Here is a 25,146-nt window from a genome sequence, read left to right on the forward strand (position 1 = left end):
ACTGCTTGACGGGGGAAGAGGGACAAAGCAGAGCTGCCAGGCACCGAACCTAGTTCTAGATTTAAACTCTCAGACTTAGGAAGAGAATTCCTAGCAGTCCTAAGAAGACCTACTTCTCAATGGTTGACCCCAGGAGGACAGAAGGAGATAACTACAAAAATTTGTGGCAAGGAGAGGTGATCTTAAGGAAATGGGAAAAAAAAAACCCAAAACAACAACAAAAACCCAACAAAAACAACCAAACCAAAACTTCCACCTAAGATAAACTTGCAAAGAAAAGGCATAAAAAAGTACCAAAGTGAATGCAATCAGTGCCCCAAATATAATAACAACAACAAATATAGGTCAAGTTCTACAGAAGAGGTAGAATGTGAACCAGACTTACAGGAATAAGTTCTGGAACAGTAGAAGAGGAAAGGGCATTTTGGAAAGGAGAAACAACATATGCAAAATCATGGAAGTTGAACATGGAATGGTGCTTGGTTTCTGGGAAGCAATGGAGGGCTGATGATAAAAGAGGGACTGTGCGAGAGGGAGACACGCTTTATAAATTAAGATGGAGCCAAGCCATGGTGATGCCTAAGTGCCAGGAAGAGGAGCTGAATTTGCCTTGTGAACAATGGGAGCAGGATGACATGGTGATGAACAAAAAGTAACGGCATTACACAGGATGGAGAAGAGGGGGAATGTGGAGGTCATCAGACATTTTGGGAGGTGATGAGAGGGTTAAATGATGATGTGTGTGCCATAATGATACAATAAAAATGGAAAGATTTTTTTTTTAAATTTTTATTTTATATTGGAGTATAGTTGATTAACAATGTTGTGTTAGTTTCAGGTGTACGCAAAGTGATTCAGTTATACATATACATGTATCTATTCTTTTTCAAAATTTTTTCCCATTTAGGTTATTACAGAATATTGAGCAGAGTTCCCTGTGCTATACAGCAGGTCCTTGTTGGTTATCTATTTTAAATACAGAAGTATGTATTGTACATGTCAATCCCAAACTCCCAATCTATCCCTACCCCCTTCCCTCCTGGTAACCATAGGTTCACTTGGAAAGAGATGTTTTGTAGGTAGATTTTATAAGTAACAGACTGGATTAGCCCCCAGGGATAAACAAGAGGGAAATTTTAAATATTTTAAGTCTGGGAGAGGCTAGTGCCACTAAAGCAATGGTGAAAATTAGAAAAGGCATTCTCTCAGGAATAAAAAAAAAAAATCTAATTTAGTCACGTTGTGTTTTTACATTCTTATTTTATTTTTATTATCTATTTAAAATATTGTAAGCAGGATGATGGAGAAAACATGGGATGCCTAAGTCCCCCATCATCAAGATTTAACAAATGTTTACATTTGTTAGATAATTTTTAAGAAACAAAGTGTTGCAAATACAACTACAGACCAACATCTCCATCACATTTCCCTCCCTCTTCCCCCAGAGGCAACCACTGTCCTTAAGTGGGTGTTGTTATCCTTCAGCTGTGGAGGTTTTTATACCTTTTCCTACAGTTGAATGTTCCTATAATATATAGTATTGTTTTGTGTGCCTTAAAAATCACATAAAATCATTCTGCATATTTCTTTGCAACTTAAAATTTTTTTCTCACTATTATGCTTTGAACATGTATTCATGCTGACACAAGTAGTCTTGGTTTACTGATATATCATAGTCGAAGGAAAACAGATATACTGTAGGTCAGGTGAGAGGCTGGAAGTGTAGGTGTTGATTTGAATCCTATAAAACTATAGGGAATAATTGAATGATGAGTACGGTTTTCCAGGCTAGCGGGGAGGCATCCACTAGACTCAGTTCTTTGGTGCAAAGACCCCATATTTCATTTATCTTTGAAAGCCCCATAGCACTAATCATGATGCAATACTCAGTAAGTGTTTGTTGAATGAATAAAGGAATGGACGGATGTATAAACAACTTCTGTTTTTGCTACAGAATATACAAATGCACAGCTTGGAAACTGGCAACCACGTGCAAAATCTGAGTTAGAAGTGAATTTCGTTTGCCAACACAGTATTTTTTAAACAGAAGCAACATTTTAAAATTGGGAGGTTTCCTATTAAAAAACCAGATTCCTGGCTTTTATCACAAAATCTAAACATCTGACAATACCAGGCTTGTACTTCTGCGTGGCAGCGATCAAGGTGAGGAGCTGCAGCCACCTTTAAACAGGCCGTATGTTTCCAAGGTGACATGACCGCTTCCTTCCCATTGCCACTGTGACACCAAGGCCAACTGTCAGTTAACATGGATTATTGCTTGAACTGTTGTTTGGAAATTTTTCATTGTATCCTAGCCTCCAAGAAAGGGAAAAATACAGATGGACTGAGAGGGCCCAGTGTTTCATGCAGATTGGAGAGAACATATTTCTTTGCAAACGTAAAGACTGTGCCCTTTGGTGTTTAACACGCAAACAGTGTGTCCAGGTCAGTCTAGGTCATGCAGGATGGCACTTATTTATTTATTAAATAGATATGAAACGTCTGGCTCTTGTCCGCATTTCAGTTTGCAACCCAGTTCTCTCCTCTCAGATTCTTTTAGGAATGCAATATTTTCAAAAGACACTTTCTCTTTAGCTTTTTAGTGTCTAGTCTCATGGGGTTTTCATCCCAATAGAAAATCCTAATCATCTGGAAATCTTCCTATTTTCTCTACTAGAATGACCCAGTAGCACCAGTCATGACTCTGGCAGCACATGTAATATTTCTAAAAGTTGAAACTGTAGTTTGATTTAAATAAGAAACTATGGGGGTTGTTCATTTCAACTCTAGTCTAGCATTGCCAGTTGTAGGGAATTAATCAAAAGGTTAGATTTGCCTCCTCAAGTTGTCATTTTTAATGATGTGAGACAACTCTCTAATGACCATTTCTCCATCAAAGATGCATTCCCAGCAAGGGTCCTGAGAGGAGAAACATGATGAACTGTCAGCATGTGGTGTGATCCCCCGGAGAAGTCCCTCTCAGACTTCAAGAGGACCCCACGCAAAGTGGAACATTTCTGTCTTCGGGGGTTGCTTTGGTGCCTAATCCTCATAGCTGGACAGAAAACAGCATCAGGAAAGGTGGTGGGGACACGCAGGCTATGTCTTTAAGTGAGGTGTCCTTGTGGCTGAAAATCCAAGCTTTACTCCAACTTTCTGCTCAAATGAAGTAAAGTCCTCTTAGGTCCTTCCCATCAATAGAAGATTATTTTTATTGAGCTAATGATTTTTGATTAGAAGATAATTTTTTCCAGGCTTAAAAACAGAGGACATCTGACTCTGGTTGGAGAAGCAGATTCTAAAAGCTGCACCATCCCCACTCCTCTGTTTAGATGGGTTTGAGCTGGTTTATTTCCAGCTACAACAGGTTTCCTTTTCACTGCATTTAAAGATCCCCCAACCCTACATGTACCAAACTGCCATGACAATTAGTAAAATCTTCTTAGATGGATAAGAGAAAGACAATACACAAAGCATGATAGCCATACTGTCTTCCAGACAACAGGAGGGACTTTATTTTACGTGATTTTAAAGTTTACTCTTAAATATTTGAAAAAGTGATTTGTTTGGGGGATTTAACTTAAATTTTGGTTCTTACAGAACCAAAGATATTTTAAATTTCATAAGTGAATAGTTTACTGTCTTCTCTCACACTTAGAAGGTAATTCCTTCCTCATAAACCCTTAGGAAGGCAAATTCTCAAGTTTAAAATGTACTTATTAGTGAAATTAATGATACACAATGATTTCAATAGTTAAACAACATACATGATGAAGAATGTTTATTCGATTGACATGTTAATGCCAAAAAAACCCCAGAGAGGTAGAGACAAAAGGAATCAATAAGGTAAGTCAGAAAGAGAAAAACAAATATCATATATTAACGCATATATGTGGAACCTAGAAGAATGGTACAGATGAACTGGTTTGCAGGGCAGAAGTTGAGACACAGATGTAGAGAACAAACGTATGGACACCAAGGGGGGAAAGTGGAGGGGGGGTGGTGGTGGGATGAACTGGGCGATTGGGACTGACATACATACACTGATGTGTATAAAACTGATGACTAATAAGAACCTGCTGTATAAAAAAAAAAGTTGTTAAACCACAGCTCATCCTAATTAAAAAAAAAAAAAAAAGGAATCAATAAGACCAGTGGAAACAATGCACAGGATTATTGCTACTATTAATTAGCAAATTACTTTGAGAACTTAATGCAGTCTATGCTGACCGTGGATCTGGATGAGGGCTCTCTTTGCAGCTAGGAACGGTCCTCATAAACATGAAGAAATGCCTAGAAAGTAAAGTATGGTACTAAATAAGCTTGAAGCCTTGTATTCTTGTAATCTGTACCTTTTTAGAGATCTCAGGGGTGTGACTGCGTATGGAGATGATAAGCAATCAACTTAAAATCCCTATTTAAAAAGTAGCTCCTCAACTCTTTGCTTTGCTTACTTTACTCAACTCTTACTCTGCTCTAACAATATTGTCCTCTCAGTGAGCCTCACACGCCAAGCTCATTCCTACCTCAGGGCCTTTGCACTTGCTGTTTCCTCTGTGCAGAACGTTCTTCTCCCAGATAATCACATGGCTCTCAGGTCTTGGCCCAGATATTATCTCATCAGAGGCCATCCCTGATGAGATGACATCCCCCATCTCACTTAGTGCCTTGCCCCTTACTCTCTACCCCTATGTCCTCCTTCAACTTCTGCGTAACACTGAGAGTGTGCATTTATTCGTGTATTTGTTTATTGTCTGACTTTACCATTAAAAGTTAGCCTCCATAGTTTAAGAGCAACACTTGTTTTGCTCACGGTGGTGTGAATACCCACCACCCACAGCTTTATCTGACATTTGGGTGCTCAATAAATATTTGTGAAGGAATGAATGAAGCTGTCACTGTACATTCCTTTCTGAAAACAACTTTATTTCCTTCAAAACAAAACATTTAAAAGCTACACTTCCACATGCATGTAATATAGTGTCACACAATCCTTGAGGATGTGACTATTAATGTACTATTTTTATTTTATAGGTTACTGAAAAAGGACATGTCTCAATATAGATTCTAATTTAACATAAACTATATATATACACTGAACTCAATCTAAGAGAACAGTTCTTTTCCCTTTCAAATGGCTGTTCATTCTGACAGTGTATCTAGTATGTCCTCTAAAAAGGGACATTTAAAAGATACATTTCTTGAAGGACCCAGTTGTACCATGTACCCACTAGAGGCTCAATAACTATTAACTCCTGGTGAACTGTTGCTATGTAATGTAAACTCTCTCCAGTGGAAAATAAAAAGAAGTTCTACCTGGATTTTAGACCATAAAAATGGTATTTTACAGTACAAACTCTCCAAATATATCTCAAGTTAACACATAGGTTCTACACACAAAATAAACAAAGGATTGTTCTTCTATTAAAAGATTCCATTTGCTGTACAAAGATAGCCATCAAAATAAATCAATGCTCATGCTTCTCTAGAGAGAAAAACTAAACTATCTATTGTTTCCCATGATTCTCATGTTGGTGCCTACACTGCATACAATTCAACAGCCTCAGCCCAACTCTTCTCTGGTGAACTGTTGGCCATCGTTGAGGATAAGGAATCAATGATGTGTCCTTATTAGAATTTTCTTCATATATCTTAAAACCTTAGTTATGCTGTTAAAACAATCTCCATAGAAAGCAAACTTATGGTTACCAAAGGGGAAAACAAGGGGGAGGGATAAATTAGGAGTTTGGGATTAGCAGATACAAACTACTATATATAAAAGAGATAGGGCTTCCCTGGTGGCGCAGTGGTTGAGAATCTGCCTGCCAATGCAGGGGACACGGGTTCGAGCCCTGGTCTGGGAAGATCCCACATGCCACGGAGCAGCTGGGCCCGTGAGCCACAATTACTGAGCCTGCGCGTCTGGAGCCTGTGCTCCGCAACAAGAGAGGCCGCGATGGTGAGAGGCCCGCGCACCGCGATGAAGAGTGGTCCCCACTTGCCGCAACTAGAGAAAGCCCTCGCACAGAAACGAAGACTCAACACAGTCATAAATAAATAAATAAAAGAACGTGAATTTCTTTAAAAAAATAAAATAAAAAAAAATAAAAGCGATAAACCACAAGGATAACAAGGACCTACCGTATAGCACAGGGAACTATATTCAATATCCTGTAATAAAGCATAATGGAAAAGAATATGAAAAAAGTATACACACACACACCTGAATCACTTTGCTGTACACCAGAAACTAATACAAAATTGTAAATCAACTATACTTCAATTAAAAACAAACAAAAAAAACTAATCTCTAGCACTCATACCCTAAAATAAAAGCTAAATAGTAAATAATGAAATCAATATCATAATATACCACCCATTAAAATGATGTGCCTACATAGTCAAATGATTAGCAGCATCTTAATATTAGAATAGCTATCAAATTGTTTCTATGTCACAGAACAACATTTAACGCTATTTGAGGCAAGGAAGAAAAATGATTACACCCATGAATTACCCTCTTACTGATATTTTAAGTCAAGGACCTATTCCTCAGCTAATGACCTAGTCTCAACTGACTATTATTAATCCAGGGTCTATTATTAAAACTACGTATATTGTACAGTTATAACATTTCAAACGTTAATATTTCATGGGAACATAACACTACACCATATTTATATAAAATTTTACATAGCACTTTTACATACATTTCTCGTAAGTCATTTTCAGCCCACTATTTCATTTCACTAACACATTTCTGTTTTGGGGGGAGATGTGTGAACAGAAAATAAGTTACTAATTTAATATCAATTTCATTTCATTTATTTATATATTTATATTTATTGATTGCCTGATATGTTCTAGGCATTTTGCCTGGTGCTGCAGATACTGAGAGGAGTAAGATATGGGCTGTGCCCATTACAGTATTGATGGTTTAAGTATGGAAAAAAATAAATGTATTTTTGCACAGCATCAAATAAATTTGTGTGTGCATGTTTGTATGTGTATATATGTGTATTCATGTATATATGTTATATGTATACAAATTATACATATGTATTACATATATACAAATATATATTACAGATTACACATACATATATCTTCTGATCTATGTAAGTCACTAGCTATACTCTGAACACACATAAATACTGAAGTTGGAATGGATGCTATAATTTTTAGGAAAATACAAGTTAAAATATGCAGATATATGGTGGTTTTCCTAGAAACACAGAAATATGCTCAAGTGCCCAGCTGTGATGAAAGATCATGACCTTATAGAAATTAAAGAATATTTGGGGAAAAATGGCTTCTATAGAGTAATCTGAAAGCAGAATTATTTTTATGAGTAGGGAGCAATCTATGTAGCTGATTTGAACTTCCTATGCTAAATATCAGCCGGCCAGAGAGTTCAAAGTTCTGCCCCTGGAGATTTGAGTCTTAAGGAGATTTTGCTCATCTAGAATTTCCAATGAAAAAGGTCAAGTGCTGGAGCGGTCAAACCACCAAAGTCCCTTGGAGTTAATCTCTCAAAGCAGAGACTACTTCTCTCCAAAACAAACAAACAAACAAAAAAACTAGCTCTGAAAGCTAGGTCCTGTGAAAATAAAAACCCTGGTTAGATTCTGGAAAAATAGGGGAGGTGGCAAAGAAACCAAAACAAACCATACCTACTACAATTTTTCAATTTGACTTGGGGACAGACAGCCCAGTCTAGAAAATTCATCATAGTCTTCATTAAAATCTCAGATGGACTTCATTTGAATATCAGACGCCATATAACAAACATTTTACACTCAGTATTGTCTAGAATTTCACCAAAGTAATGAAAAAGATAATTGAAACATTTTCTTTTCCCCAAACTAATATTTTTCTGAGTCCTCATTTAGTTTTATTTTAAGCATCACTAAAAAGCACCCTCTCAAGGCCTTACAATGACCAGTGTCCTATTTATACAATTACCAATCCACTTTTTTCCATCTCTGCCCTTAAGAGATTTTAAATAAAATGATTAATTCATCCTCAAATTAATCTTTAGCACTTAATATAACTATTTTAAGATTTCACCATATGTATCAGTTGAACAGTGAAATTTGGGGCATGTAAGGTTTAGATAAAGCAAGATCTTTTCTTTCCCATCAATAACACTGCAGCCTTTCCCACTCTGGGTTCAGTGAGAGAATTAAGCCCTAATATTCTAAGGTGTCCATACCCCTGCACATGTAGAATGACAGTAATTGTGTATCATCCTAGTAAGGATTAAGAAAATAACCACTCAAAATATTTTCTGTCTTCTGTGTTTCAAATGAGGAGCTAGGCTGAGAAGATCCAGATTCACTCCATTCAAAATGTCCTTCTGGAGGGGTTTCCCTTCTAACCATGGCTGACCAATATCTACTCATCTTGATGGCCCCTTTGTTATTTGTCAGTTCACTGTCTGCTGAAGTCAGGAATCCTGCTTCCTCCCTCTCCCTCTTCTTTACCAGGTTCCCTGCCCATTTCCCCACTCTACCCTCCCACCGAAAGTCTGTACAGTATGGAGGAAATCATGCATAAACTGTTAAACTTCAAAATCTTTTCAGTGCAACATATTCCTTTGGGGGCAGGGGAAGGGTCCTAGTAAGTTTCTGTGAACAATTTTGGCTGACAAGAGTTGAGGGTCTTGTGCATTGTCATCTGAGTTATAATGTCCCCAGGAGGAAGAGTAGAAGCACATGTTTCTTTAGATGGTTGGGTGAATTATTTCATGATGCTTTACCCACATTTTATAGTTTACAGGCCTGTCTCTTCCTAAAACTTGGTTAAAACAAACCAAAAACAACAAACCCAAACCTCTTTTATTTATTTTTTATTGAGGGAACATTGGTTTATAACAACATATGTTTTATGTGCATAACATTATATTTCGACTTCTATATACACTACAGCATGCTTACTACCAAAAGTTAGTTTCCACCCATCACCATACAGTTGACCCCCTTTACCCATTTCACCCTCCCCCCTTCCCCTCTGATAACTACAACTGTGTTCTCTGTATCTACATGTTTGTTTTGGTTTGGTTTGTTCATCTGTTTTTTTTGTTGTTGTTTGTTTGTTTTTTATATTCCACATAAGAGTGAAATAATATGGTATTTGTCTTTCTCCATCAGACTTACTTCACTTAGCATCATACTCTTAAGGTCCATTTGTGTTGCTGCAAATGGCAAGATTTTATTTTTTTATAACTGAGTAATATTCCATTGTATATATATATTCCACATCTTCTTTATCCATTCATCCACTGATGGTCACTTAGGTTGTTACTATATCTTGGCTATTATAAATAATGTTGTGATGCACATAGGGATGCATATATCTTTTCGAATTAGTGTTTTCATATGCTTTGGATAAATACCCAGAAATGGGATACCTGGATCATCTGGTAGTTCTATGCTTAATTTTTTGAGGAACCGCCATACTGTTCTCCATAGTGGCTGCACCAATTAACATTCTCACCAAGAGTGTATGAAGGATCCCTTTTCTCCACATCCTCGCCAACGCCTGTTATTTCTTTCCCCAAAAACCTCTTCTAAAAATTTCTATCACCTGCATAAATGTTGAAAAAGATCTCAGAAAAATACCTTTTCCTCCAAGAATTATTACAGTTCTGTCCCAGGTGCCTGTGTCTTTTCTATCAGGCCACTTACTATAATGACTTTCTTGGCACATAATTCCTTCCTGGCGGGCTCTCCTTTCGAAGTAGGAAACCCTCTTATATTTCATTCAAAGTGCAAAACTAGGGCTTTCCTGGTGGCGCAGTGGTTGGGAATCTGCCTGCCAATGCAGGGGACACGGGTTCGAGCCCTGGTCTGGGAAAATCCCACATGCCTCGGAGCAACTAAGCCCGTGCGCCACAGCTACTGAGCCTGCGCTCTAGAGCCCGCGAGCCACAACTACTGAAGCCCGTGTGCCACAACTACTGAAGCCCACACGCCTAGAGCCCGTGCTCCATGACAAGAGAAGCCACTGCAATGAGAAGCCCGCGCACCGCAACGAAGAGTAGCCCCTGCTCGCCACAACTAGAGAAAGCCCGCGTGCAGCAACGAAGACCCAACGCAGCCAAAAATAAATAAATGGATAAATTTATTAAAAAAAAAAAAAAAAGAAACAAAGTGCAAAACTATGACTCATTTTCTTCATAAAAACAAAGAAAAATGGTAAGTCTGGGTCCCTCAATCTACTACCTTGCGTTAAGGAGACACTCTTCCATTGCTGATTCCTGTTCTCCCCTTGCTTTACCACACTGAGACGAGGTAAGACTTTTTGTCATGTTCATTGATCTTTTTTGCCTTTGATTTCATAAACAGAACTATCTATGAGTCAAGCTGTACACTCCTGGATTAAAAGTCCAAGCTATTAACGCTTTTACAAAGGGTATATACCATGATACCACTGTCAGAATCAGCACGGATAAGAACGCTTGTCTGACAGATCAAATTCTAATTCTAGATGGTGTGGCATCTCCCTTCCTGTTAACCTTTATCAAGGTAACTTGATAACATTTGAGCTCCATTAGAATTATGCCCACAGATTCTACCACACTGACCAAAGCTGACCATATGCCATTGCTATCAGGATATACTGATTAATTCTGCTATAAAGAATTTAGCATAAGATATACTCCTAATAAAATGTTTATATTTGGCAGACATTTTCTAATATATAAATGAAAAACTGAAACTCCACCCCAAAGTTTACTCATTCAGCTCTCTGGGTGTAGGGCATACTTTGTAGAGAACTCAGTTTGCCAGGTTCCTTAGGAAGTAGTTGCAGTAAAAACTAGACAGTGTCTGGGGGTCATCTGCCTCTTTCATTGGGTGGCCAGTTTGTAACAGCTCCTTTTAAATGTTATGAATCGAATCATTTCTTTTGTGCTTCATGGCACGGATCCTAGAGGTTTCCTAGAATTGAGTTGCAATGATTTGACAGATTCAAAATGCAGACAGCTCTGCACGTTGGAGGGATGGGGGGTGGGTGTGTGCATCATCTAGCGGCAGACAACCCTGCAGTTTATTTCCGTGTAAAAATAGGAGAAGTATGTCTAGGAAAGAATTTGTCAGAGTCCTAAGTTTCTGTTAACAGGACACAAACTTTGTTTTCTATACTTTTGAACTCTGTATCCTATGGGTCTAATTTTATACATGATACCAGAGAATACTGGCACTTGAAGCAATTCTCAGAAAATTCATCTTCCAGTACTTGCCAAAAGTGTATCTGAAACAACTAGTTTTGAAAGCTACTATCACTGGTGCTTGTATGCTTGCTACCTTCCAACCTGTACTAGGTAAACTAATGTTTCCCAAACTCTGGTATCTGCAGTATCAGTGCTACTTGAAGAAAGGTCCTATCATTAAGTAAACTGGGGGAAAAACTGGGTTAAACGAAATTAATTAGCTTTATTTTCTACTGAACTTCTAAGGCTCTTTAATATGCTAGGATAGTTTTGAGTCTATGAAAGGGAGATTACAGTTTGCTGCATTTTCGAAGACAATTTAACCCACTTTTTGATGAAGTAACTATTAACATCGAGCATAATTAGTTTGCTGAAGAACAAAGGTTGGGAAACTCTCCAGAAATCAGTATGTCCTGACTCTACTACCTGCATTTCCTAAAGAAATTACTTCCCTGCATTATGATATAATATGATGCTCTTGGCTTTTATAGTGAGTCAATAAGATAGTTTTTCAAATAACTTTTCTATCTTTTTGCCATAACATAATTATAGCATCTGTCACACCTTAGACAAACATTCATAGTGTACGTTCCTTCCAGAATTTGTTGCCAGGTACTGGTTAGCTCTCCAGGTTTTTAAATGGGCAATGAGACTTATAACCACAATAAGAGCTTCCCCTGCCCCCAACTGCTAGGGAGCTCAAACTCAAATATATGTACCTTAATCTTATAACAAATACATTCTGGGTTGCTGAGAATTTTTCTTTCTAAATAATGTTTTATGTCTTTTGCATTATAATTGGGTATCTTGATGTTTAGGTTATATCATTATAACTGGGTTAATAAATTTCACCCTAATAAATGCAGTGAAGAATATCAAGTGTGAAGATTTAACTGAGATAAATTATACAGAATATCTAGTCCAGTATCTCAATAATGGTAAGCATGAAATAAATGGCAGCTATGATTATTATTGTTGGTATTACTTTTGTTTTGTCTTTCTCTTTTGAATGTTATGGTAGAGAAGAGTGAAAGATAAAAAGTAAAAATTTCCTTCCTCATTATTTCTCATTCTCACTCCCATTCCTCAATGGGAAACATTTATTTTTAAATCGTTTCAGTTTGCAAACGTCTGAAACTACCACAATAAATGTTACCATTTCTTCAGTTATCATGTTAAAACAGTGTTTGTCAATGTTGTCTGTGAAAGAGGGAAATTTGCACCGTCCACTTCTCCCTCTTCCTCTCATATTGGTAGTCCTATTAGTTATATTTATGAAGTACAAATAGTGTACTCCTCAACTTTGGGATTTTTAAAATAAACTTTTTATTGTACACACAAAGCGCATGAAGTAAAAGTGAACAGCTACATGAGTTTTCACAAAGTAAACACACTCATGTAACCACAGCCCAGATGAAGATACAGACCTGTACCAGTGTCCGATCAATTTCCTTCCTGTCTCCACCATTATCCTGATTTCTAACCTCATAGTTTGATTTTGAGTGTTTTTAAACCTTTTAATACATGAATCGTATACTTTTTCGTGTTTAGCCTCTTTCACTCAAAATTATGCTGGGGAGATTCATGCATTTTATTGAATGGAGCAGTAGTGTTTTCTTTTTAATTACATACAGTATGCCATTGAATACCATAATATATGTAGCCATTCTATTGTTAAAGGATATCTGGGTTGTGTCTAGCCTTATACTAATACTAATGCAAGAGCCATTCTTGTGCAGGTCTTGAAGCATATATTTATGCATTTTTGTTGGGTATAAAACTAGGAGTGGACTTGCTGGGCTACATAATGTGTAGCAGGTGCACTTCAGTAGACATCACCAAACAGTTTTCCAAAAGTGACTGTACTAAATTTTACTTCCCTGAGGAGTGCGTGAAATGTTCAGTTGCCTCATATCCACGTCAACGTTTCACAGCGCCAGACTTTCTAACTGGGGTCTTTTTGTTTCCTTAACATGTTAACTTTACATAATACCTTAAGATATATTCCACATCAACTGAGGAAATTAGCAGCCCTATACTTCCTTCCACTTCTCTCTTCTCCATAAACCTCCAAGCTTATTACGTATATAATTATCTTTATATTATAAAAGTATATAGCATTTACATTCTCTTCCCTAATTGTAATTTAGTTTTGCGCTTTCTCTGTACAGCTAGACTATAAAAATTAAAAATCCAATAAATGACAATTATAAAATTACGATTACATAAATATCATTCGTTACAAAATAAAATAATGTGATGGAATCCCTAAATCAGGGGATGCAGTTTTTTTTTTTTTTTTTGGTTAGAACATCAGCATATTTTTTTATGAGGATACAATTCAACCCACAGTAGGCTCCAATCAGCAAAATCATCAGTCACTGAAATTCAAAGAGCTAGGGTTGCAGTAACCCAGAGGTAGAAGCAACTTTTCCACCGCAACCCTTAGGAGAACCCCCCTGACACTACTGGGATGGGAAGTACATGCATATAATATACCAATTCTTACTATATACTTGACATGTAGAAGCAGCCAAAAAAAGTACATTGAGTTGGTCCACACTTCTCTCACCTACTGTGACCCTATGAACCCTAGCCTAACTGCGTTAGCTATATTTGGACACCTCCTCTCCCATGGAAGCGAGAAGGCTGGCACTTTGGGTGCCGAAACCAATAGAGTTATCAAAGTTTAAAACCCTCTCCATGCCATAGTTCAGAGTGTATGGGGCCTTTGGTCCTCCTTGGGACCAGAGAGACCTGGGCCCCACCACGAATCCTCCTTATCCTTAAAGCAGATGAAATTGGAATAGAAGGGGAGTGAGAGTCCAGTGGGTGAAGAGGGAGAACACAGCTTCACACTGGTAAGCATGGCACATTTGTTTTCAGTGTCAGCTGTCAATCACTCAGGGTTCAACCAAATGAACTTCTTCTTCTTTTCTCTTTTTATACAACAGGTTCTTATTAGTCATCAATTTTATACACATCAGTGTATACATGTCAATCCCAATCGCCCAATTCATCACACCACCAGCACCAACCCCCTGCCGCTTTCCCCCCTTGGTGTCCATATGTTTGTTCTATACATGAGTGTCTCAACTTCTGCCCTGCAAACTGGTTCATCTGTACCATTTTTCTAGGTTCCACATATATGCGTTAATATACGATATTTCTTTTTCGCTTTCTGACTTACTTCACGCTGTATGACAGGCTCTAGGTCCATCAACATCTCTACAAATGACCCAATTTCGTTCCTTTTTATGGCTGAGTAATACTCCATTGTACATATGTACCACATCTTCTTTATCCATTTGTCTGTCAATGGGCATTTAGGTTGCTTCCATGACCTGGCTATTGTAAATAGTGCTGCAATGAACACTGGGGTGCATGTGTCTTTTTGAATTATGGTTTTCTCTGGGTATATGCCCAGCAGTGGGATTGCTGGATCATATGGTAATTCTATTTTCAGTTTTTTTTTTTTTTTATAAACCACTTTATTGAGATAATATATCACACAATTCTCCCATTTAAAGTACAGAATTCAATGGTTTTTAGTATATTCACAGACTTGTGCAACCAACACCAGAACCAATTTTAGAACATTTTCATCAACACAAGAGATAATCCCACCCCCCCATATTTTTAGTTTTTTAAGGAACCTCCATACTGTTCTCCATAGTGGCTGTATCAATTTACATTCCCACCAACAGTGCAAGAGGGTTCCCTTTTCTCCACACCCTCTCCAGCATTTGTTGTTTGTAGATATTCTGATGATGCCCATTCTAACTGGTGTGAGGTGATACCTCATTGTAGTTTTGATTTGCATTTCTCTAATAATTAGTGATGTTGAGCAGCTTTTCATGTGCTTCGTGGCCGTCTGTATGTCTTCTTTGGAGAAATGTCTATTTAGGTCTTCTGCCCATTTTTTGATTGGGTTGTTTGTTTTTTTGACATTGAGCTGCATGAGCTGTTTATATATTTTGCAGATTAATCCTTTGTCCGTTGATTCGTTTGCAACTATTTTCTTCCATTCTGAGGGTTGTCTTTTCGTCTTGTTTATGGTTTCCTTTGCTGTGCAAAAGCTTTGAAGTTTCATTAGGTCCCATTTGTTTATTTTTGTTTTTATTTCCATTACTCTAGGAGGTGGATCAAAAAAGATCTTGCTGTGATTTATGTCAAAGAGTGTTCTTCCTATGTTTTCCTCTAAGAGTTTTATAGTGTCTGGTCTTACATTTAGGTCTTTTATTCATTTTGAGTTTATTTTTGTGTATGGTGTTAGGGAGTATTCTAATTTCATTCTTTTACATGTAGCTGTCCAGTTTTAACAGCACCATTTATTGAAGAGACTGTCTTTTCTCCATTGTATATCTTTGCCTCCTTTGTCATAGATTAGTTGACCATAGGTGCATGGGTTTATCTCTGGGCTTTCTATCTTGTTCCATTGATCTATGTTTCTGTTTTTGTGCCAGTACCATATTGTCTTGATTACTGTAGCTTTGTAGTATAGTTTGAAGGCAGGGAGTCTGATTCCTCCAGCTCCATTTTTTTCCCTCAAGATTGCTTTGGCTATTCGGGGTCTTTTGTGTCGCCATACAAATTTTAAGATTTTTTGTTCTAGTTCTGTAAAAAACGGCATTGTTAATTTGATAGGGATTGCATTGAATCTGTAGATTGCTTTGGGTAGTATAGTCATTTTCACAATATTGATTCTTCCAATCCAAGAACATGGTATATCTCTCCATCTGTTGCTGTCATCTTTAATTTCTTTCATCAGTGTCTTATAGTTTTCTGCATACAGGTCTTTTGTCTCCCTAGGTAGGTTTATTCCTAGGTATTTTATTCTTTTTGTTGCAATGGTAAATGGGAGTGTTTCCTTAATTTCTCTTTCAGATTTTTCATCATTACTGTATAGGAATGCAAGAGATTTCTGTGCCTCAATTCCATATCCTGCTACTTTACCAGATTCATTGATTAGCTCTAGTAGTTTTCTGGTGGCATCTTTAGGATTCCCTATGTATAGTATCATGTCATCTGCAAACAGTGACAGTTTTACTTCTTCTTTTCCGATTTGTATTCCTTTTATTTCTTTTTCTTCTCTGATTGCCATGGCTAGGACTTCCAAAACTATGTTGAATAATAGTGGTGAGAGTGGACATCCTTGTCTTGTTCCTGATCTTAGAGGAAATGCTTTCAGTTTTTCACCATTGAGGATGATGTTTGCTGTGGGTTTGTCATATATGGCCTTTATTATGTTGAGGTAGGTTCCCTCTATGCCCACTTTCTGGAGAGTTTTTATCATAAATGGGTGTTGAATTTTGTCAAAAGCTTTTTCTGCATCTATTGAGATGATCATATGGTTTGTATTCTTCAATTTGTTAATATGGTGTATCACATTGATTGTTTTGCGTATATTGAAGAATCCTTGCATCCCTCGGATAAATCCCACTTGATCGTGGTGTATGATCCTTTTAATGTGTTGTTGGATTCTGTTTGCCAGTATTTTGTTGAGGATTTTTGCATCTATATTCATCAGTGATATTGGTCTGTAATTTTCTTTTTTTGTAGTATCTTTGTCTGGTTTTGGTATCAGGGTGATGGCAGCCTCATAGAATGAGTTTGGGAGTGTTCCTTCCTCTGCAATTTTTTGGAAGAGTTTGAGAAGGATGGGTGTTAGCTCTTCTCTAAATGTTTGATAGAATTCACCTGTGAAGCCATCTGGTCCTGGACTTCTGTTTGTTGGAAGATTTTTTAATCACAGTTTCAATTTCATTACTTGTGATTGGTCTGTTCATATTTTGTATTTCTTTCTGGTTCAGTCTTGGAAGGTTATACCTTTCTCAGAATTTGTCCATTTCTTCCAGGTTGTCCGTTTTATTGGCATAGAGTTGCTTATAGTAGTCTCTTAGGATGCTTTGTATTTCTGTGGTGTCTGTTGTAACTTCTCCTTTTTCATTTCTAATTTTATTGATTTGAGTCCTCTCCCTCTTTTTCTTGATGAGTCTGGCTAATGGTTTATCAATTTTGTTTATTTTCTCAAAGAACCAGCTTTTAGTTTTATTGATCTTTGCTATCGTTTTCTTTGTTTCTATTTCATTTATTTCTGCTCTGATCTTTATGATTTCTTTCCTTCTGTTAACTTTGGGTTTTGTTTGTTCTTCTTTCTCTGGTTTCTTTAGGTGTAAGGTTAGATTGTTTACTTGAGATTTTTCTTCTTTCTTGAGGTAAGCTTGTATAGCTATAAACTTCCCTCTTAGAACTGCTTTTGCTGCATCCCATCGGTTTTGGATCGTCGTGTTTTCATTGTCATTTGTCTCTAGGTACTTTTTGATTTCCTCTTTGATTTCTTCAGTGATCTCTTGGTCATTTAGTAACGTATTGTTTAGCCTCCATGTGTTTGTGTTTTTTACGCTTTTTTCTGTGTAACTGATTTCTAATCTCATAGCATTGTGGTCAGAAAAGATGCTTGATATGATTTCAGATTTCTTAAATTTACTGAGGCTTGATTTGTGACCCAAGATGTGATCTATCCTGGAGAATGTTCTGTGCGCACTTGAGAAGAAAGTGTAATCTGTTTTTGGATGGAATGTCCTATAAATATCAACTAAATCTATCTGGTCTACTGTGTCATTTAAAGCTTGTGTTTCCTTATTAATTTTCTGTTTGGATGATCTGTCCATCGGTGTAAGTGAGGTGTTAAAGTCCCCCACTATTATCGTGTTACTGTCGATTTCCTCTTTTATAGCTGTTAGCAGTTGCCTTATGTTTTGAGGTGCTCCTATGTTGAGTGCATATATATTTATAATTGTTATATCTTCTTCTTGGATTTATCCCTTGATCATTATGTAGTGTCCTTCCTTGTCTCTTGTAACATTCTTTATTTTAAAGTCTATTTTATCTGATATGAGTATAGCTACTCCAGCTTTCTTTTGATTTTCATTTGCATGGAATATCTTTTTCCATCCCCTCACTTTCAGTCTGTATGTGTCCCTAGGTCTGAAGTGGGTCTCTTGTAGACAGCATATATATGGGTATCCATTCAGCAAGCCTGTGTCTTTTGGTTGGAGCATTTAATCCATTCACGTTAAAGGTAATTATCGATATGTATGTTCCTATGACCATTTTCTTAATTGTTTTGGGTTTGTTTTTGTAGGTCCTTTTCTTCTCTTGTGTTTCCCACTTAGAGAAGTTCCTTTAGCATTTGTTGTAGAGCTGGTTTGCTGCTGCTGAATTCTCTTAGCTTTTGCTTGTCTGTAAAGCTTTTGATTTCTCCATCGAATCTGAATGAGATCCTTGCCGAGTAGAGTAATCTTGGTTGTATGTTCTTCCCTTTCATCACTTTAAGTATATCATGCCACTCCCTTCTGGCTTGTAGAGTTTCTGCTGAGAAATCAGCTGTTAACCTTATGGGGATTCCCTTGTATGTTATTTGTCGTTTTTCCCTTGCTGCTTTCAATAATTTTTCTTTGTCTTTAATTTTTGCCAATTTGATTACTAGTGTCTTGGTGTGTTTCTCCTTGGGTTTATCCTGTATGGAACTCTCTGTGCTTCCTAGACTTGGGTGGCTATTTCCTTTCCCATGTTAGGGAAGTTTTCAACTATAATCTCTTCAAATATTTTCTCTGGTCCTTTCTCTCTCTCTTCTCCTTCTGGGACCCCTATAATGCAAATGTTGGTGTGTTTAATGTTGTCCCAGAGGTCTCTTAGGTTGTCTTCATTTCTTTTCATTCTTTTTTCTTTATTCTGTTCCACAGCAGTGAATTCCACCATTCTGTCTTCCAGGTCACTTTCCGTTCTTCTGCCTCAGTTATCCTGCTATTGATTCCTTCTAGTGTATTGTTCATTCCAGTTATTGTATTGTTCATCTCTGTTTGTTTGTTCTTTAATTCTTCTAGGTCTTTGTTAAACATTTCTTGAATCTTCTCGATCTTTGCCTCCATTCTTTTTCTGACGTCCTGGATCATCTTCACTCTCATATTCTGAATTCTTTTTTTGGAAGGTTGCCTATCTCCACTTCATTTAGTTGTGTTTCTGGGGTTTTATCTTGTTCCTTCCTCTGGTCCATAGCCCTCTGCCTTTTCATCTTGTCTATCTTTCTGTGAATGTGGTTTTCATTCCACAGGCTGCAGGACTGTAGTTCTTCTTGCTTCTGCTGTCTGCCCTCTGGTGGATGAGGCTATCTAAGAGGCTTGTGCAAGCTTCCTGATGGGAGGGACTGGTGGTGGGTAGAGTTGGGTGTTGCTCTGGTGGGCAGATCTCAGTAAAACTTTAATCTGCTTGTCTGCTGATGGGTGGGGCTGGGTTCCCTCCCTGTTGGTTGTTTGGCCTGAGGCAACCCAACACTGGAGCCTACCTGGGCTCTTTGGTGGGATTAATGGCAGATTCTGGGAGAGCTCACGCCAAGGAGTACTTCCCAGAACTTCTGCTGCCAGTGTCCTTGTCCTCACTGTGAGCCACAGCCACCCCCCATCTCTGCAGGAGACCCTTCAGTCTCCCCTGGGGTCACTACTCCTTCCCCTGGGTCCCAGTGCACACACTACTTTGTGTGTGCCCTCCAAGAGTGGAGTCTCTGTTTCCCCCAGTCCTGTCGAAGTCCTGCAATCAAATTCCACTAGCCTTCAAAGTCTGATTCTGTAGGAATTCCTCCTCCCATTGCCAGACCTTCAGGTTGGGAAGACTGACGTGGGGCTCAGAACCTTCACTCCAGTGGGTGGACTTCTGTGGTATAAGTGTTCTCTAGTTTGTGAGTCACCCATCCAGCAGTTATGGGACTTGATTTTATTGTGATTGCGCCCCTCCTACAGTCTCATTGTGGCTTCTCCTTTGTCTTTGGATGTGGGGTATGTTTTTTGGTGAGTTCCAGTGTCTTCCTGTCGATGATTGTTCAGCAGTTAGCTGTGATTCTGGTGTTCTCGCAAGAGGGAGTGAGAGCACGTCCTTCTACTCCGCCATCTTGTTTCTCCAACCGGGGATGCAGTTTTAAGTTACTAAATCTGTGCTACTCAATGGAAATCTTCCAAGTATAAAGGTCAAGGTCATTCTCCAACAACTGGTCTAAAACATGACACATTTTACACTGCTTCATATTTGGGCTTTTACTTTTTTGTCCTGCTTTTGTACCCTTTAGGGTTTCTAATTGCCTTTTTCTTGCTGACAAAAGAATACTTATATCTGTATTTCATCATTAATTTTATCAAATTTATGCATTAATAATTGTAAGAAATCCATGTTCTTTGGAAGATGTTATTCTTCAGGACCTCTGACTCTGGTGACATGTCCTAATTTGAACTGACTGCTCTCTACTACATAACTGCCATTCTGGGATATCTTTCTACCATACTCTTAAATTAGAAGTGCTGCTTCTCCACTTTTAGACATATATATACATGTATATATAATATATATACATATATATGTCTGCTTTGGTTTATCTACTTTCCATCATGTAATATATATACATGTATATACATATATACATATACATATATATATATATATATAGAGAGAGAGAGAGAGAGATACATATACATATACATATTTTTTCTTTGCTTAAGTATCTCTTCAAGTTTTTTCTAAAAGTGCTCAGTGGCTTTTTTCTAAAAGTGCATTTGGATATAAATCGTGTGCATCATTGCATGCCTAAATATATCTTTATTTTATGCTCACTCTTGATTGACAGTTCTAGGTTTAAAAGCACACCTCCTCAAAACGTTGAAAGCATTGAAAAAATCTTCTGGAATCTAGTGTTAATAAAAATTCTGATACCAAGTTGACTCTCATTCCTTTATAGGAAGTCTATATTTATTTCTCTTGAGAAACTCTTCGGATCTTCTCTTTTTCATAATGTCCTAGAATTTCAAGAGAATTTGTGTAGGTCTTTCTTCAGTCATCTTGCTTAGGGCTCAATGGGCCTTTTCAATCTGAAAACTTTCTTTTGTTTCAGGAACTTATATCAATCATATCCATTATAATTTCTTTTTCTCTCTGCTCTCCCAGTGTCTTTTTAGGTTGCTGCTGTGTCTTTCCAATTGATCTTCTACGTACCTACTTTAAAAAAATATCTTCCTTCTTTTTTTTTTTTTTCTGTACTGTGCAGCATGTGGGATCTCAGTTCCCCAACCAGGATCGAACCCGTGCCCCCTGCAGTGGCAGTGTGAAGTTTTAACCACTGGACTGCCAGGGAAGTCCCAGTAGCCATATTTTTATATTCTAACAATTCTGCATGTTTTTTGCCCCCTTATCATTATAGCTGGTCTTGTTTTATGTATGTAGCATTATACCTTCTTGAATGTTTCTGAGGTTAATAATTAGAATGTTTAAAAATGTATCTTTTTTTCTTGAATCACCTCTCCTTTCTTCAAGTTAGTTGTTAGCCCTCAAATGTCAGTCGTTATCAGTTTACATTTATTAATAGAAAACTAAGTTGCTAATACAAGCAGCTAGTGCGAATTATATAGATATATTTCTTCAATCAAACTTTCCTCAGAATGACAGGATGTGAAAACTGGCAGGCTTTACCTGAAGGCCTCGGGCTGGGAACAGACAGTAAGGTAAACAGGCATGTTATTCCTGTCTATTCCTCACTAACTTCATGCCAAAATGAGGAGAGTTTTACTCTGAGGGTCATCATCACTACATATCCAGGAATATCTTAAAAGGCTAGTTTTCTAGTTTTAGATTAGGGAACAATACTATAATGGAAGGTGATTAAAGGGGAGTGGGGTTGACTTTCCCAGGTGTTTCATCCTTCAAAAAAAATCACATGATTTTCTACCCCCTTCTTCTTCCTGATCTCCCAAATCAACACAGATTTGGAGCCTATCTGTGCCTCCACTCCCAGGAAGCATGACTCCCTCCCGCCCCATTCCATTTTTCTTGTATTTGTCCTGGACTGTAATGTCTGCTTTGGTTTATCTACTTTCCATCTTTCAGAAATTTCTGAAAATCTCTGGTCTCTTGATATCCATCCATTACTTCCATTTTTAGAACTGCCCTTTTTGCTTTCATGTTGACGTTTGGGATGTAGCTGAGGGAAAGTTTTTGGTCAGTGTGATTTGAGCCCCTAATCCTTATACAGATTTTAACATTTGGGAGGCATACATCTAAAACAAATAAATATCATCAACATAAAAATATCATTAGGAATTAATACTCTTGGAAACTCTTGATTCTGAGACTTTATAACTGAATTTTCACAGTTTATGAACCAAACTTACCAACAAAGCATTTAGAAAACAAAGGCAATAAATGAACTTCACTTTGATCTATATGAGGTCCCTTAGCTTTACAGAATGGGAAAAATTCAATTCAATCAGTAACTCTGTGGGGTCCTAAATATTCCCCAGATTGAATTCAATTGGGAACCTGGTCATGCAGAATTCAACAACAGTTTGTCCTTCAGCCTCCAGACCCCAGGTGCTGTTCCTGGCCTCCTGCCAGACTCTTCCTCTAGACTGCCCAGAGCAGGCTTCCAGAGAAGGAGGGAAAGGAGGAGGATGTTGAACACCCCTCTTGTTAGGAGGGAAACTGGGAAATCAGCAGGTGTTAGAGGATGCTGAATCTCCTTGGAATAGTCCTGATGCTTACTTTCTCATGTGATGTGAAAACCCGAAAGAATATTTTCAAAAATCAAGAGCTCTGGAGAAAAGGAAGGAGTTAACGGAAACATTCCAAGTCCAAAATGAACACATGAGATTGGTTAATCCAGGAGACCTTTAGAAATTAACACTATCCCTTCAACAGGGCATTTTCTTTGCACCAAATACTGTGTATTTGCTGGGGATATAATGATAAGTAAAGCATGTATATTAATTTCAAGGAATTCATAGTCTGATGGTTGTATACAGATAAACAGACAATCAGAATTCCACTTGGAAAGCAAAAGGAAAGACATCTACACATGTTTTATGAATACGTAGAGCAGAGGTACCTATTCAGTGGTGTGTTGGTAAATGTTTAACAACTGGCTTTCTGGGGCTTATGGGGAAGCCTTGATTTATTGCGTGTGCCAATTTCCATGGTGTAAACACACCATAGCCAATTTCAAGCTATTAATGTGATGTCACTGACTGTGGAACTGGGGAGAAATGTACAGTGGCACACCATTATATAGTATTTCCACCATACTAATACACTAGACCTTAAGAGTACAGAGAATAAAATGTTGTAAAATAATAATTAGGCAATGATTGGGAAGTGATGAAGTTTGAGCATTTATTACCTTTGTTTTTAATATAATTTATTTAACCATAAGTTTATAAAAAATGATGTTTAATAACAGATATGTTTAACAACTGGCTCACAAAACTCTTGAAAATTTAACCATTGGCTCTTTTAAGCTAGTATAAGCTGGCTTCAGCATGCAACTACCTCTATCTGGGGGCTGGGGTGACAGACTTCCTGAAGAACACAAATGAGGGTGGAATCCTTTACCGTAAGTAGGTCTACGTCAGAATTCGTTAAACAATCACCTTCTGCTTAGTGGGGAGGGGAGGGGAGGAATTAGCTGCTGGGATAGTAAAGACAGAAAAACCACATGGAAATAAAACATTCCTTTCCATCCCTATCTGGACATTCCTTCTAGTTTATGCTGATGTGGACCACCAAGTGGGGGGAGGGGTGCACTTGATCAGTGGTCCACTAAACAAAATGATCCAAAGGAAATCCTAAATGAGCAGTGGTGCTCATAACTCAGCACGGAAGCTGGGGGACCAAGATTTGTTGAGGCTGTACTGGTGTTCTGGGGAACGTGAGTGATTCTGGTTATCAAAATGTGTATGCTCAACTGTTACCACCCATATATCAGGCTTCTTTTGATTGCAAGTGACTGAAAAAAACCTGGCTGTAATTAGCTTAGGTATTGGGGAAAATTATTGGCTAATATAATGGAAGAAGTCTAGGGCAGAGATCAGAGCTCACTTAAGGTAGTTCTTGACCAGAGGCTCAGGTGATGATACTGGGACATGGTGTCTCTTTCTTTTGGCTCCATTTCCATTTTCAGATGGTCTCTGCCTTCAAGGTCACAGGAAGTCGAATCTGCTCAATTTCTCCCTCCCAGCAGTTGAACAAAATCCCGGGCTTGTCTTTGGCGGAAACATGTCTGATTCCCAAGGACCAGTGTGATGTCCTCATGGGGCTTCCTAAATGGTTAGGTTGGTGGCGCCCAAATGCACCTGCAAAGCAGAATCACCTGGGAAATTTTTAAAAATTCCCAAGCGTAGACCACATCCCCAGTCAATTAAATCACAAGCTCTGGGGTTGACACAGGTGTCATTATTTTTTAAGCTCCCAGGTGATTCCAATGCATAGACAAATTTAGAAACCCCTACATTAGGAGCTCCTAAGAATATGAGTTTTTAGAATCTCCTTCTAATTTATTAAGAAAGTTGAGTTAGGTTAACTTTCTTAGTGTCTACCTCAAAAGCTTTCTTCCTGTGCTGTACCATCTCCATGATGAAGGCATTCCTCTTGCTGGCCCAGGCTGTTTGGTCTCCATCTGCATCTTCCATCTGCATTTGGCTCTCACTCCCTCTCACCTTGCCTTGCCTTGCTCTGGAATCATCTCTCCTCTGATTTGCATCTTGAAGTTTCACCTCTCTGCAAGCTCTTTCCTCTAAACCTAAAAAAATGCCACATCTCTATCTCATAATACCCTTCCCTACTCCCTGTGGTCCCACCCTCCACCCCTAGAGGCTCTCCCAGGCCACAGCCTCACCTCCACTGTCCACCTTGGAAGAGTGGTGTGCACTCACAACCTTTAGGTGTGCCTGAAGCCCTTATAATCTGGTTGTGGACATCACTACTCTGCTGAAACCGTTCTCTCAAAGGTCAATGATGACCCACTTACAAAGCTGAACGGCTGTTCATTTCTCACCCTCCTTCTCACCAAAGGCTGCTCTCTCTCTCCTGTATGAAATATGATCCTTGCTTCGCTTTTT

The 25,146-nt window shown here is 38.1% G+C and overlaps 1 protein-coding gene across 3 annotated transcripts in view; it reads right to left on the reverse strand.

Moving 5' to 3' along the window:
- Window positions 1-25,146, reverse strand: part of GRIP1 (glutamate receptor interacting protein 1) — a 454,025-nt gene that overhangs the window by 284,445 nt on the left and 144,434 nt on the right. The window lies entirely within an intron of this gene.

This window comes from Eschrichtius robustus, chromosome 13, assembly GCF_028021215.1.
Source record: "Eschrichtius robustus isolate mEscRob2 chromosome 13, mEscRob2.pri, whole genome shotgun sequence".
Lineage (NCBI taxonomy): Eukaryota > Metazoa > Chordata > Mammalia > Artiodactyla > Eschrichtiidae > Eschrichtius > Eschrichtius robustus.